At 45.4% G+C, this 16,043-nt stretch overlaps 1 protein-coding gene across 5 annotated transcripts in view; it reads left to right on the top strand.

The window, feature by feature from the left end:
* ARHGAP24 (Rho GTPase activating protein 24) overlaps window positions 1–16,043 on the top strand; it is a 408,313-nt gene that overhangs the window by 242,613 nt on the left and 149,657 nt on the right. The gene's annotated exons all lie outside the window — the stretch shown is intronic.

Consider the following 16,043-nt stretch of genomic DNA (forward strand, 5'->3'; position numbering starts at 1 on the left):
TTTCATATTAAGACTTTTCAAGATTGCTTAATAGCTTTTATTGCAATGATTTGCAGAGAATCATAAACAGCCAGAAGATAAAGTTACTTTGAAAAAAAACAAGCCAGTGCCTAATGTTTTAAAATCCTGGTTCCTAGAACTGTGGCCCATGTGGAAAAAAGATTGGTTGTGGGCCGCTGCATCCTCCTATCTAACTAATAAAGTTAACTGCAAAGTGACTAAAAATACCAAATGTTTCTCCTCCACATTAACAATTTACTGTTGCTGCTGCAACAATCATAAATCATCACAGGCATTGAAGGAATGGGCCTGGTAGGCATGGCTGTGTGAAAATATGTCCTGTGAGCAATTTAATCATTTCACCCTCAACCATTCCATGAAAGATGAAGATGGCTCACACAAGGCTCACTATGGTCTCCAGTCTAGGCACCGGTTGGTAGACTGAAGATATACCCTCCAACATTTCTCCAGTGAAAATAGGGACATCCTATTCCATAATAATAACAACAGGAATTCAGTGGTACCTCTGGTTACAAACTTAATTCATCCTGGAGGTGTGCTCTTAACCTGAAACCATTCTTAACCTGAGGTACCACTTTAGCTAATGGGACCTCCTGGTACCGCCGCCATGCGATTTCCATTCTCATCCTGAGGTAAAGGTCTTAACCCGAGGTACTACTTCTGGGTTAGCAGAGTCTGTATCCCGAGGTGTTTATAACCTGAGGTGCCACTGTAATTTTATTATTTATACCTCACCCATCTGAGTGCCCCAACCACTCTGGGCGGCTACCAATATATACGTATAAAGCATCATAAAACATTAAACATTAAAAAACTTCCCTAAACACGGCTGCCTTCAGATGTCTTCTAAAGGTTGTACATTTACTCATCTTCTTGGCTCAGGGTGTGTGTGTGTCACATAACTCCACACCCTCCCAACATTTATCTGATGAAAATAGGGACATCCTAGGGAAAAGCAGGACATTCTGGGATCAAACAGAAACCAGATGGCTTCTGTAAATCTGGAACTGTCCCTGGACAATAGGGACACTTGGAGGGTCTGCAAGGACAAGAACAGCAACTGCACAACAGAACAGCTGGCCCTCCTTTAGAGGCAAGATTAGGACCTTATGCTGCTTCTTGTTGAATGCTGTCTAAAAACTTCGACCATTCAGCATTATTGGGATGATCCCAGATTCTGGTATTATGAGAAACAGAAAAAAACAAAACGTCTTTTTGACCACTTTCAGCACGCATATTTTTTTAAACACCTGTATCATGTGCCCTCCCCTTAATCACTATTCCCCTGAACTAAAAAGTGCAGCACGTTTTAAACTTTCCTCAAGGAGAAGTTGCTCCAGCCCCTCGATCAATTTGTTTGTTGCTTTCTGCACCCCCTTTCAGCTCTACATTATGCCCCTTTTTAAAGTTGGCTGGCCAGAATTATTCACAGAATTTCAAGACACTAGGATATTAGCAATTTTAGTTTTGACTCCTTTCCTAATGATCCGTAACGCAGAATTTGCCTTTGACACAGCAGCTGTGTATCGGGTCATCACTGAACTATTCACCACAATCCCAAAATTCCTTTCCTGCTCAGTCAGTGCCAGCTCAGATCTCATCGGTGTATAAATCGGGAAATTGAAATTTTAAGTCTCACTTGTTCACATTGAACCACATTTGCTGATTTAATGTCCATCCCTCCACTTGCGAAAGATCCCTTTAAAGCTGTTCCTTCCCTTTTTTCTTTTTACTACCCCCAATAATGTGGTGTTATCTGCCAGCTTGATCAGTTTGCAGCTCAGTCCTAACTCCTGATCATTTATGATCAACTTTAAAAGCACTGGCTGCTATTACATATGTTCATTTCAGAAATAGTCTGCTTTGAAGGTGACTCAGAAACTACAACTAATCCAGAATGCGGCAGCTAGACTGATGACTGGGAGCGGCCGCTGAGACCATATAACACCTGTCTTGAAAGACCTACACTGGCTCCCAGTACGTTTCCGAGCACAATTCAAAGTGTTGGTGCTGACCTTTAAAGCCTTAAACGGCCTCGGTTCAGTATACCTGAAGGAGCGTCTCCACCCCCATCATTCTACCTGGACACTGAGGTCCAGCGCCAAGGGCCTTCTGGCAGTTCCCTCACTGCAAGAAACCAAGTTACAGGGAACCAGGCAGAGGGCCTTCTCAAAAGTGGCACCTGCCCTGTGGAACGCCCTCCCACTAGATGTCAAAGAGAAAAACAACTACCAGACTTTTAGAAGACATCTGAAGGCAGCCCTGTTTAGGGAAGCTTTTAATGCTTAACAGACCATTGTATTTTAATATTTCATTGAAAGCCACCCAGAGTGGCTGGGGAAACCAGCCAGATGGGTGGGGTATAAATTATTATTATTGTTGTTGTTGTTGTTGTTGTTGTTGTTGTTGTTACTGTTGTTATTATTATTATTATATATTTTCATCTTCCAAAAAATATAAGGAGAGCCCTCCTACATCAGGCCAAGAGACCATTTAGTCCAACATGTTGGTAAATTTGATAAAAGTATAAATAAGTGTGGTAAAATAGAAAGGAGAATTCCCTGGATGGATAGATCATAGTTTGGGACAAGCCCCAGCACAGCTTTAAAATCACAAAATATGTAGCAATGGAAATATAGGCTATTAGAACTTTAAAATATCCCCCTTTAAGTTGCTTCCAAAGGTCCCCACATCCCTTAGCATAAAAAGACCACACATCAGGTAAGTTAAAAATGGTTTACTTGAAACTCCTCAAAGGTCAGGTTCATGTGCTTTTCCATACAGCATTCAAAAAAAGACATGCAGTATAACACAGGCTCAAAAGTGGTAATTGTTTTTAAATTATTTGTGCAGCTACACAAAGATGGCTTGCTTAAGCCACATGATCTAAGTTTGGAGAACCCTGTTTAGACCTCCTTCTGGTAGGATGGAGAACATGGTGGATAACCCTTGATAACCCTCCCTTCCAAGGCAATGAGGAGTCATAGCATCACAAGAACTATGGAAGGGACCTCAAGGACCATCTAGTCCAACCCCCTGCAATGCAGAAGAAGAAGAAGAAGAGTTTGGATTTGATATCCCGCCTTTCACTCCCCTTCAGGAGTCTCAAAGCGGCTAACATTCTCCTTTCCCTTCCTCCCCCACAACAAACACTCTGTGAGGTGAGTGGGGCTGAGAGACTTCAAGGAAGTGTGACTGGCCCAAGGTCACCCATCAGCTGCAGGTGGAGGAGCGGAGACGCGAACCCGGTTCCCCAGATTACGTGCAGGAATCTCAGATGACCATACAACATCTGCTTCCAAGCCTCCAAGGAAGGAGAGTGCACAACCTCCCAAGGGGGTCTGTTCCACTGTCAAACAGTGTTCCAGCTAAGCCTGGCAGGACATCTTACTCTATGGTCTTAACCCCTTCATGTATTAGTTAGAGTGAAGCATGTTGCTTATATGAGGCTGGCTATCCTGCACAACAGTTCCCAGCAACTGGTATTCAGAGGTACAGTGGCGTAGCGTGGGGGTGCAGGGGGGGGCGGCCGCACCGGCCGCAACATCTGGGGGGGGCGCTCGCACTCGCAGCTCTCTGCCCCTACCTGGCTCACTCACTCTCTCTCACTGCAGTGCTGGCTGTGCGAATCCGATCCAAGCCGCTGGGTCACCGCCCACTGTGGAGAGGGGTGGGTGCCAGGCGTGCGGTGCGGAGAGAGAGCGAGGGACTATCTGGGGGAGGGACAGTGCAGCAGCCGCCCAGCGCAGCGCTGAGCACGGGAGAGAACCACACCAGACCAGACCAGGCAGCAGCAAGAAGAAGCTGGCAGCGGCGGCAGGTTAGGGGTTAGGGGGCGCAAATTACTTGCCTTGCCCCGGGTTAGGGGGCGCAAATTACTTGCCTTGCCCCGGGTTAGGGGGCACAAATTACTTGCCTTGCCCCAGGTTAGGGGCGCAAATTACTTGCCTTGCCCCAGGTGCTGACAACCCACGCTACGCCGCTGCAGAGGCATATTACATCCCACAGAAGAGGCAGAACATAGCAATTGTGGCTAGTAGCCATCCTGTTCTTCAACAGTTACTGATCTATAGAAGGAGTTCTCCTCTTATCCTATAATTGCTAAGCTTATTCAGGAGCCTTTGATGAGAGACTTTGTCAAAAGCTTTTGGGAAGCCCAAATACACACTGTCTACAGCAGTGTTTCTCAAACTTGGGTCTCCAGCCATTGTTGGACTGCAACACACATCATCCCTGACCCCTAGGGATGATAGGAGTTGTAGTCCAATAACAGCTGTTTGAGAAACACAGGATCGTACTCCTTTCCACACACTTATTGACAGTCTAAAGATACTAAAAGGTTAGGGAGAGATGAGAGAGCAGACCTTGGAGAACCCAAGTTGCATAACTTTCTAATGCTGACGCTTCTAATGAAATAGCAACTTCTCATATATATAGCCTGAGGGTTAACAAAACAATCTTTATTATTGTTTCTTCCTAAATTAGTCCAATTGACTTTCCTGGTAGAGCAGTAATCCAGAAGAATGTATTGATCCTATCAATTTTTGAAGGGTTTTCTTTTACTCCTCTAAAAATGGCAATGTGGTTTTTTTAATAAAAAAAATCTCATACATTGATCTTACGTACGTGGTACATTAATACAAGACATTTTATCAATCCGCTGCTGGATTAGACCTAGTTGTTTATGACTGAGATACAGGTCTGTAAATAAGCACCTTTAACGGATTCAGAGGAAATCTTTATGCACTTTAATTGCACAGACAGGTTCAAATCCCCGGAAGGCCAAGAGGGAAATCAATGGGTAATTTTAATGCAAAATCAATTGGGATTATCTTTACCAAATGTGCTGATGCAGCTCCTTAAAGCAGCATCTTCTTTTGGAGAAGACGTGATGGGCTGGTACCCTAATGAATTGCATTTCTGCTAGTGTTTCCCCCCCCATCTTCTCCCTTCCCCAATATACATAGTATTCCCTAAGGTGAATTAAGTCTACTAGGCATTCCAATTACTATGCTGGCAATTATGAAAATGAATCTTTAAAGAAGCATTTAAGTTCAGGACACGATTGGGGGCATTTGAAGTTCTGTACATATATTAGATGTCCAGTTCAGCTCAGTTATTATTATTTTCTGCTGAGTGTGCAAGCAGAGGGAAGCTTTGACGGGAAGCTCCCTCCTGAGGGAAAAAGCAGGGTACAGGCATACATACATTTAATATAATCTAGTTTGGCCCCGACATGTCTTGTTTCTGATGCTGGCACACCACATCTTATTGTTGTTGTTGTTTAGTTGTTTAGTCGTGTCTGACTCTTTGTGACCCCATGGACCAGAGCACGCCAGGCACTCCTGTCTTCCACTGCCTCCCGCAGTTTGGTCAAACTCATGCTGGTAGCTTTGAGAACACTGTCCAACCATCTCGTCCTCTGTCGTCCCCTTCTCCTTGTGCCCTCCATCTTTCCCAACATCAGGGTCTTTCCCAGGGAGTCTTCTCTTCTCATGAGGTGGCCAAAGTATTGGAGCCTCAGCTTCAGGATCTGTCCTTCCAGTGAGCACTCAGGGCTGATTTCCTTCAGAATGGAGAGGTTTGATCTTCTTGCAGTCCATGGGACTCTCAAGAGTCTCCTCCAGCACCATACTTCAAAAGCGTCAATTCTTCGGCGATCAGCCTTCTTTATGGTCCAGCTCTCACTTCCATGCCTCACTCCTGGGAAAACCATAGCTTTAACTATACGGACCTTTGTTGGCAAGGTGATGTCTCTGCTTTTTAAGATGCTGTCTAGGTTTGTCATTGCTTTTCTCAATTCAAGTTGTTCTCCTTCCCCAACATTCACTTATTCACATGGAATGCAAACCAGGTGGCCGGTCTCCTGCTCAATCTCCACTGTTATGCATTTGAGCTGTGCAAAGAACACATTCCTTTACTTCAGCAAAAAAAAAAGGGGGGGGACTGTTTTGACTTGTGTTGATAATATTGCTATAGTTACCATGAAGGGAGGTATAAAATCAACCGCAAAAATGCTCTTAAAATATAGTGCTTTTTTGGGAAATTCAATCTTGAATACATAAAAAAAACAGGCCTTTGAACTCACACAAGGCTTACACAGAGGGAGATCATGTTCTTCACACTGCACTGATATCTAAAGTGGTGCTCCTCCTGTATATATTCAGATATTCCTGCCTTTGTCTTGTTTAGTGAACCAAAATCTGGGCAAATGCAAAAGGAAAATAAGACGGGTGTTGTGACCAGTTTTCAGATTTGGGCAAGGATTTCTAATGCCATCCCCATTTGTACAGTGGAACCTCTACTTACGGACGTAATCAGTTCCAGAGGTCCGTCCGTAAGTCGACCTGGGTTGCTGGTAGAAGTGCTGTTGTGCGCAGGTGCGTTCGGCGGCAGCTGCTTCTGCGCGTGTGCAAATGGCAGAAGCCGCTTCTGCGCATGCGTGAATCGTGGCAAACTCAGTATTTACCGTATTTTTCGCCCTATAGGGCGCACCGGCCCATAGGGCACACTTATTTTTTTTTTGGGGGGGGGGAATAAAGAAAAAAAAATTATTTCCCCCCCGAGCCCCAAAGAGCAAAGAAGCCATGACAGTAAGCGGGATGGATCCCGCTCGCTTTCCTGGCGTCATTTTTAGCCTCGGGGCTGGGGGTCCGGGAGCGAAGGCGAGGTTGCGCAACCTCGCCATCGCTCCCAGAGCTTGCGGGGCTGGGGGCGGGGGAAGCCCGAACAGGCTGCTATCCGCAAGGCTTGCGGATATCTGCCCAAAGCCCAGGGCGCGCTGCTCAGCGGGCCCCAGGCTTCGGGGTGCAGGCTGCTATCCGCAAGCCTAGGGAGCCTGGTGGGAACTCCCGCCGGGCTCCCAAGGCTTGCGGATAGCTTCCTGAAGCCTGCATTCACCCCATAGGATGCACACACATTTCCCCTTCATTTTTGGAGGGGAAAAAGTGCGTCCTATAGGGCGGGAAATACGGTATTTCCGGGTTTGCCACAGTCGCAACTTGGATCAGGGCCAAGTAGAGGCGGTCATAAGTAAAGATTCTACTGTATATCATGGGGTCAGCAAACTTTTCCAGCAGGAGGTCCACTGTCCCTCAGACCTTGTGGGGAGCTGGACTATATTTTGAAAGAAAAAAAAAATGAACGAATTCTTATGCCCCACAAATAACCCAGAGATGCATTTTAAATAAAAGGACACATTCTACTCATGTAAAAACATGCTGATTCCTGGACCATCTGCGGGCCTGATTTAGAAGGCGACTGAGCCAGATCCGGCCCCCGGGCCTTATTTTGCCTGCCCATGGTATATCAGTTTAATATAAATCAAGAAAGGCCTATCTTGAAGAGGCCAAAAGAGGTGAGACTTGGTTCAGAGAAACTAGATCTAGCAAATTTTTGTTTTTACTGAGCTAGGGAAAAGCACTGTGCCTGCACACTCACTCCATGCCCCTCCCCTCTTCATTTTTCAAGTGTGTCCTAATTCAGTGCTTTCTGCTGTTTCAATAAACCGCAGTTGCCGTATTAGGTCCAACCCAGGAAACTATGGTTTAAGTGATCCCCGCAAACCAATATATCAAACCAGTTTAATCCTGAGTTGATATCCAGGTTTGCGAGGATCACTGACATCACAAAAAGCTGTGATTTATCAAACCAGGAAATATTGAATGAAAACATGTAAGAAGACAAAGGAAGAAGAAGAGGGAGCAACAGGGCACACAGCGCATTACTGTTTTCATAAAGTACGGTTTGTAAGACAAAAAATTTTAATCAGTGAACCAGTGCAGCAAAAAGGGAGAACTCCAGGCAAGGAAGAGGAAGAAAAGAGGTAGAAAGAAGGAAATTGTCAAAAGGAGGAGAGAGGAGAAAGTGCAGCAAAGACTGAACAGTATTTGAAGCTCTCTGAAGAAGGAACTGAGATTTCTGAAAGGTATTGGGTGTGGAAATTTTATTAATTTTATTTTACTACTGCTTTGCTTTCTGCTTTTATCCTGCATCTGAATCAGGCCTGTTTTTAATGGATTTCTTTTCTTGTGTGGTTTTCTAATAACATAATACAACATATATTAAAACATTTGACAAAGAAGGAGAAAATAAAATAGGAAGGAGTAGGAGGGGAGGTTAAGAAAGGGACACTCAGATTTTTCACGCTTCCAAATTTGCTTTAACGTAAACAAAGTCAACTCAGCTTATTTTACAAGCCGTCTTTGAATAACATTGCTGAACTGAAATAAACACCGCTCTCTTTTAAAATCTGTTCTCCGCTCTCCTCCTTTTGGTCTGCAGCTAAGCCCACTCTCAGAAGCTTTCCCTGACTATATGAATTCAGGAGTTGTTTGTTTTCCTTTCCCAAAGGAAGAACAGGAGCCATATGTCAAGTGGCCCTTTTCAGGTGTGCAAGAACTAGAGTTTACATGCGGCAGGTGACATTTAAGTGCTATATCACACATTGTGCAGAAAAGCTTTGGCAATGTTAACAGCCCATCGCTCTCACAGAAGCTCTGTGTATCTTTCCCTAAGGTCATCTCCTATTCATAACCCACCTTTTTATCCTGTAGGATATTCAAGGCCCCTTATGAAAGGAACTCGGGGAAGCACACACCATACATTTAAAACAACCCCCCTTCACAAAGGATGCTGGGGGCTGCAGTTTATCCCCCACAGAGATGCAGTTCAGCACACCATTATCTGAGCACAGTTACAGAACACTCCTTCCATGTGATCTATTCTAAACCATTCTGGAATGTGGAATTAAGTACGATGCAGGTTTTCCAATTAGCTCCCATTGAATGGCCCCTGGTAGACATAACTTCCATCAACGCATGCCTACTCTCCCTCAGAGTATGGACTGACATGGAAATTGAATCCAACATCTCTTGCACCCAAAGTGAAAATCACCCACTGTTGCACTAGATCAGGGGTCCCCAAACTAAGGCCTGCAGGCCAGATAAGGCCTGAGGGACTCGTTTATCTGTCCTGCGACGACCCCCGCCGCCCACTCCTACTGGTGCTGCGCTGCGCGGCTGCCCACTTCTGGGTTGGAGGAGAACCAGAAATAGCTTGTGCACATGCGCAAGCGTTATTTGTGCATGCGCAAACATTCTTTCCGGTGCGCATCCGGGTCAGAGGAGGACCATGCACATGCGCACAAGCTATTTCCGGTGCTCCTCCAACCCGGAAGTGTGCCGGAAATAGCGTGTGCGCACGCGTATGGGCATGCACTCCCCTGCCCTCCACCTCACCGCGCGATCGGCGCTGGAGACACCGGCCCGAAGCACGGTAACTTTGCTGACCCCTGCACTAGATGATCTGCAAGGCCTTTATATTTATCATTGTTCCTTTTAGCAATTTGATACATGCATATATTTTATGTATGTTATTGCATTCATAAGTGAAATTAGTATTTCCACTCACGCCTAAAATTTGCTTGCTCCAATACAAAACACATTTTGCTAGGTTTTGTAGAGGGATCAGCATGGTTAAGCCCCGGAGGAGCTCTGCACAAATGGTTTATTGATTAGAATTGGGTGCTACTTTCATGAGCGAGAGAGAGAGCTCCTGTCATAGCAGGAAAGGGGATGAGGGTCATCTAAGGAGAGGGTTAAGCAACTACTTTCAGCTACCTGTCAAAGATCAACAAAGACAGAATACTACAAGTGTCACTGAACATATAATCTGTCATTCTTCAGACACACATGGTGGTATTCAACTTTTGCTCAGACTCGTTCAGATTAAGAAACCTAATTCAGTCACGTTCATGGGTTTGAGTGATACTTAGTTGAATACCACCCAAAGTACTTGTTGATTTGAAATTACAAAATTAATATAAGATTGCTATCATTCACATGAGAATATCAAATTTTGGACATTACTTGCCAAAAAAAATTACACAAAGCCCAATGCTAAATTTTTGGGAATATCTTAATCTATTTCAGGTTTTGTATATTTATTACAGTGAATGTCTCAAGTTCATTCACACATGAATGATAAGAATCCCAGAGGAACTTTGTGAATTCCCCTGCCCCAATGGATATATCTAGAGAAATACAAGAGTTTTTCTTTACTCAGGCATGAGCAAGCGAATGAATGTTGTCAGTCTCATTTAAGTACCTGAGGCTGCAGTGCTAAACACACTTTTACCTGTGAATAAGTTCCCTGGAATACAGGGAGGGTTGTGTTATGTGCTGAAGTTCCCACCCTGGGCCCGCAGGGGGAAACTGTAGATAGTTATGCAAATAAGGGATCGAAAGTGACGTTCAGTGATTGGATAGTTTTAGAAAATTGTTACAGTTACATTGTACTGGAGCTCTATATAAGCAGGTTGACTGAACCCTTCAGTTCAGTTCTGTTCTGGCCTGTGAATAAACAAGAGCTGTTTGAAGAATCGCTGTGTCGTCTGATATGTTCACCCACAACTTAACAGGTTGCATTGTGATTGTCAACATTCATGGATATATGAGTTTTGGGTAACTCACAAAATGCACCTAGGATTATTCATGCATCCAAGCTGCAGTGAAGTTTCTAATTGCTTCCTGTCTCCTGCCTCTTCTTCTTTGACTGATTGACCTTGTCTGTGAGGTCTTCTCGAGGCAATGGCACTGTGACTGTAATGCCGTTGGCTCGTCAGACGTGGGTCGCCGAGGGCACCCATCAAGAACAGTTAGCTGACCTGCTGCAGAAGCAACAGTGCAAAGCCTTAGAATCACATATACTCTCTCCTCTTTCCTGCGATTGCAAGGCTGGCATATGACAACCTTGCACCAGCAAATCTTGCAAATCAGCCTGTCAGGCTGCTGACACATGTAAAAACAATTCCATCCATTGCTGTTTCAAGCATGACACTCTGCCGGCATATGAAGAAGCTTGGGACTGTTTTTAAGAGCACAGAAATTCAGTTTACAGAGACCGCGCAGAACTTGAGTCTTTTGCACGTGTTTTAAACCTCTGCCACTCTGTGATGTGCCCTGGATCTGTAAGAATTCTGTGCACGAGAGACTTAAATTCTTTGCAAAAATGCATAGGTTTGCATCAACTTTCTTTCTTGTGACACCAGCCACAATACAGCGGTATCTCAGGTTAAGAACTTAATTCATTCTGGAGGTTTGTTCTTAACCTGAAACTGTTCTTAACCTGAAACACCACTTTGGCTACACCACGCTGCCGCACCGCTGCTGCGTGATTTCTGTTCTCATCCTGAAGCAAAGTTCTTAACCCGAGGTACTATTTCTGGGTTAGCGGAGTCTGTAACCTGAAGCGTCTGTAACCTGAAGCATCTGTAACCCGAGGTACCACTGTACCGACTCTTACCTGCTCACATCAAGGAGGTGAGAAATCATCTGCCAATTATTTCCAGCTCCAAAACAGAAAGCACACCATTGCCCTAGAGGCACGTTTGTGCTTAAATGTGGCTGTGCAGATATTCTGATTTTTTTAAAAAAACTCATTTCCAACAAAGCCAGAGATCAGAAAACTTTTGAAACAAATAGGTCTTCGCCACTCACTGGCAGAAACTAAGCCTGGAGCTTCTTTAGCAAGAGTGTTATATTACGTAGCCACCGGTGCTGAGAAAGATCTGTTTCATATGCTCATTATTCTTCATATCTGTAAGTGAGGAATGCAGAGTAGGACCTCCTAGGAAGATCTTCTTGACTAAGGAGGACTATATGGGACACATAAAAAAAAGATATTCAGTAGCAGAGCAGGGAAAGATCCCTTCCTGAGACTGCAGAGAGCTGCAGCAAAAGTAGACAGGACTGGGTTTAATGCAATAGTGGTCTTCGTCCGTCTAAGATAGTGTCCTATCACAGCTACTATGCGAAGTGCGAAGAGCTGAGAATAAAAGGCCTGTCTCTTTAAAAATTCAGTGTACCTTGCACACTGGCCTAGATTAACTATTTCAAAATTCCTGCTCTGCTGCCAGGGCTAGTGTCCAGGGGGTAGGCATTGTCGACTGCTTGCTGAGACCCACACCCTTATAGCGGCCAACTACTGTCTGGGACCCGGGTGGCACTGTGGGTTAAACCACAGAGCCTAGGACATGCCGATCAGAAGGTTGGTGGTTCGAATCCCTGCGACGGGGTGAGCTCCCGTTGCTCGGTCCCTGTTCCTGCCAACCTAGCAGTTCGAAAGCACATCAATGTGCAAGTAGATAAATAGGTACCGCTCCAGCGGGAAGGTAAACGGCGTTTCCGTGCGCTGCTCTGGTTCGCCAGAAGCAGCTTAGTCATGCTGGCCACATGACCCGGAAGCTGTACGCCGGCTCCCTCGGCCAGTAAAGCGAGATGAGCGCTGCAACCCCAGAGTTGTCCGTGACTGGACCTAATGGTCAGGGGTCCCTTTACCTTTTACCTTACTGTCCTCTAGAGACTCCTAGTCCTGCAGCTGCTGTGCCTTATGGGACCGGCCTGCTCAACTGCCCTCTTCTGAGCATGCAAGCAATGACGAGTGAGAAAATGGAGGAGGAGCGTTTTCCTTGTGTCTTGGACTGGCCGGAAGCGGAGAAGTTGTGGGAGGCACAAGCTGGGAAACCCCCAAGGGAAGAAGGCTCAGACTCCAGGGGCTTGGTGGGAGGCGAGGAGAACAAAGGAGAGCAGTCTGGGAGGAGGTGGTGTTGGAGGCTGAAGAGGCATCAGGGTTTAGTGAGCAGGAGGAGTCTGTGTCAGAGAGAAGTCCAGACTCAAAGGCAGAAGCAGGAGAGGAGGGAGGCCAAGAGGCCGAAATGAATCAGGCTGGGGAAGAGGCATGGGTGTCTCCCTCTTCTCCTGCAACAAGCTCCCCTCCCCACTGGTCTCCCAGAACCCTAAGAGGTTTGAATAGGGCAGAGCAAAGACAAGTAAGACTCAGATTGCTTCAGAGGGAACCGAGTGAGACTTAGGGAGCTGTGGGAAGGCAAGGACCTTCACTCCCCACAACTGCCTCATAGGGGCAAGATCTACCAGGACAAGTTGCTGTGCTCTCTAGGTCTGGCCTCCTGTGCTGACCTTGTTTGCTTGATACTTCACTGACGCTGTGATTTATTGCTGTTTCCGACACCCGCTCCTGACACCTCGTTTCTCATGCTGTGCCTCTGGGCAGTTGTGAGGATCTTTAGTTCAGTTCTCCACATTTCAACCTAGTTTTTTTTAAAAAAAAAATCCTCAGGAAAATTCATTAGCATTTTAGGGTGAAATTTTCCTAACATACACATTTTTTTGTATGCAATTCTGCCTAATATACACATTTTTGCAAAGTGTGCTTATAAGCATAATGCATTTTGTGTATATTATTCTCACAAATATATACAGTTTTATGCACACTTTACCCTAGCATGTGCATTTTTGCACACATTTATTGGCTGGAGGTTTGGAGAAGTGAGAATTTTTCTCTCCATTCCTTATGAATTTGTATCACAATAACCATCACCATTGCTCCTGGTCAGGTTTCGAGCTAAACAGCCATGCTATTTTCCAGGATACCCTAGAATCATAGAATCTTAAAGCTGGAAGGTACCTAAGGGTCATCTAGTCCAACCCCCTGCAATGCAGGGATCTCAGCTAAAGCATCCATGACAGATGGCCATCCAACCTCTGTTTAAAAACTTTCAAGGAAGGAGAGTCCACCACCTCTCATGGGAGTCTGATTCACTGCTGAACAACTCTTACTGTCAGAAAGTTTTTCCAAAAGTTTAGTCAGAATCTCCTTTCTTGTAATTTGAAGCCATTGGTTCGAGTCCTGCCCTCCATTGCAGGAGAAAACAAGCACTCTCCCTCTTCCATGTGACAGCCCTTGAGATCTTTGAAGATGGCTATCATATCTCCTCTCAGTCTCCTCTTTTCTAGGCTAAACATACCCAGCTCCTTCAAGCTTTCCTCATAAGGCTTAGTTTCCAGACCCTTGATCATCTTGGTTGCCCTCCTCTGCACACGTTCTACCTTGTCAACATCCTTCTTAAATTGTGGTGCCCAGAATTGGACACAGTGTTCCAAGTGTGGTCTGACCAACGCAGAATAGAGTGGTACTATTACTTTCCCTGATAGGGACACTATACTTCTGTTGATTCAGCCTAGAGTAGCATTACCTTTTTTTGCTGCTGCATCACACTGTTGACTCATGTTAAGCTTGTGGTCCACTAATAATAATCATAATAATCATAATAATAATAATAATAATATATTATTTATACCCCACCCATCTGGCTGGGTTTCCCCAGCCACTCTGGGCGGCTTCCAACAGAATATTAAAATGTCTATTAAACATTAAAAGCTTCCCTAAACAGGTCTGCCTTCAGATGTCTTCCAAAAGTCTGGTAGTTGTTTTTCTCTTTGACATCTGGTGGGAGGGTGTTCCACAGGGCGGGTGCCACTACCAAGAAGGCCCTCTGCCTGGTTCCCTGTAACTTGGCTTATCACAGTGAGGGAACTGCCAGAAGGCCCTCGAAGCTGGACCTTAGTGTCCGGGCAAAACGATGGGGGTGGAGACGCTCCTTCAGGTACACTGGACCGAGGCCCCCTAGATCTTGATTTCCCATGACCACCAGTCATGCTCAATCAGACCTGACTTTTTTATTCTTAAGAAAAGCAGGGAATGCTTCTGTAACCCTTGGGTTCCTCCAAGCCCGTTGACATCTTCCTCTTGTGCCAGTTTTTGCTACATAACAATTGACACCTGTAATGGGAATTGGGGTTGCTCATGCGTAAAGGATGCTGAAGCTCTAGGCAACATTGCCTGGCTAAAGCTTTCCCTGGCTGGACAGCCCTTTCTCCATGGCTGTGTCAGTCACTGGCAGAATCCGTCAGTGGGCGTTTCCTGAACTTCTTCCAACATAAAAATTCCTTGACGCCCAGTCTCCGCCTAGCCTCCCTGCGCGGAAGTTTCCTGCGCAGAGTAGGCATAGCCAGCGGAGGTCCTGGACTTTCCACGCTGGTCTCTGTGGAAGAGTCTTGGAGCCCTCTCTCCGAAGTCCTTCCCTGATCCCCTTCCTCCCCGGTGTCACGCTGATTACCTTCCCCAAAGGGACTGTTCTCTCTCCCTCTACTGGTCCCTTCTCCTGCATGGTCGGGGAGCATTACCTCCACTCTTGGCTCCGATGGCAGTTCCCTGACAACACCCATGGAACGAGTTTACTATTAGTGTAGGATAGGTAGCTTTCAAAACAAAAGAAATTGGTTGTTTCAGTCAGTCAACACATTTGAAGAGCTGGCCACTGAGGGACCAGTTGCATTCCACCACCACACCCCCGGGTAGCTATTTAATTGACTTCAAAAGAATGAAGATGGAGGCTTCGGGAAAGAGGCAGAAGGTGCAACTGTCTCTTAAAATGTCTTTTCAATGTTCTCTCATTAATAGCAACTAAGGGTCCTCTCACACAGGACAGCAGTAACAGATGGCTTCACGAAGCAAAATAGGGGCTCGGCTACAGGCCTAATAAATTACACAGAAAGAAGTTGGCGGGCTGCTAATATTGAGCGAGCCAAACAGCAAGACTGTAAACTATCTCCCAGACATCCTTAAGTATAGATTAGAATGTGTGGCTTTTCACTGCATTCAGTCAGTGAAGACTGGACAGGCTAAGCAGAGGTTGTGGCCCCCAAGGCTACATTTGTGAAAGCATCAAAAAAAAAAAAAAAGCCCCCACCCTAAAACAAGCCAAGGTTGAAGATCTGTTCTAAGGTGCTATCCTGCTTTTAACAACCCAAATTAATAAATAATGACTTCCTACATTTCTTGGCTCTCTCTGAGGTAAAAGTAAACACAACTGTTATTAAAAATAGTATTTCTTTTCTTCCTGTGTTGCCTGAAAAAATGAACTATTTTTAAAACTGTCTGCCCCACATTTCATGAAGACTTACAGCCGCTTTCAAAACCCAGATTCAGATGGGTTTTTAAGCCAGTTTATGTCATAGACTTCCATTACGGTGAAAAAGCATATTTCCCTTGCCCAAGAGCCAGTGTGGTGTAGTGGTTAAGAGCAGTAGTCACGTAATCTGGGTAACCGGGTTCGCGTCTCCGCTCCTCCACATGCAGCTGCTGGGTGACCTTGGGCCAGT

The sequence above is a fragment of the Podarcis liolepis genome, assembly GCF_965112155.1.
Source record: "Podarcis liolepis genome assembly, chromosome: 9".
Lineage (NCBI taxonomy): Eukaryota > Metazoa > Chordata > Lepidosauria > Squamata > Lacertidae > Podarcis > Podarcis liolepis.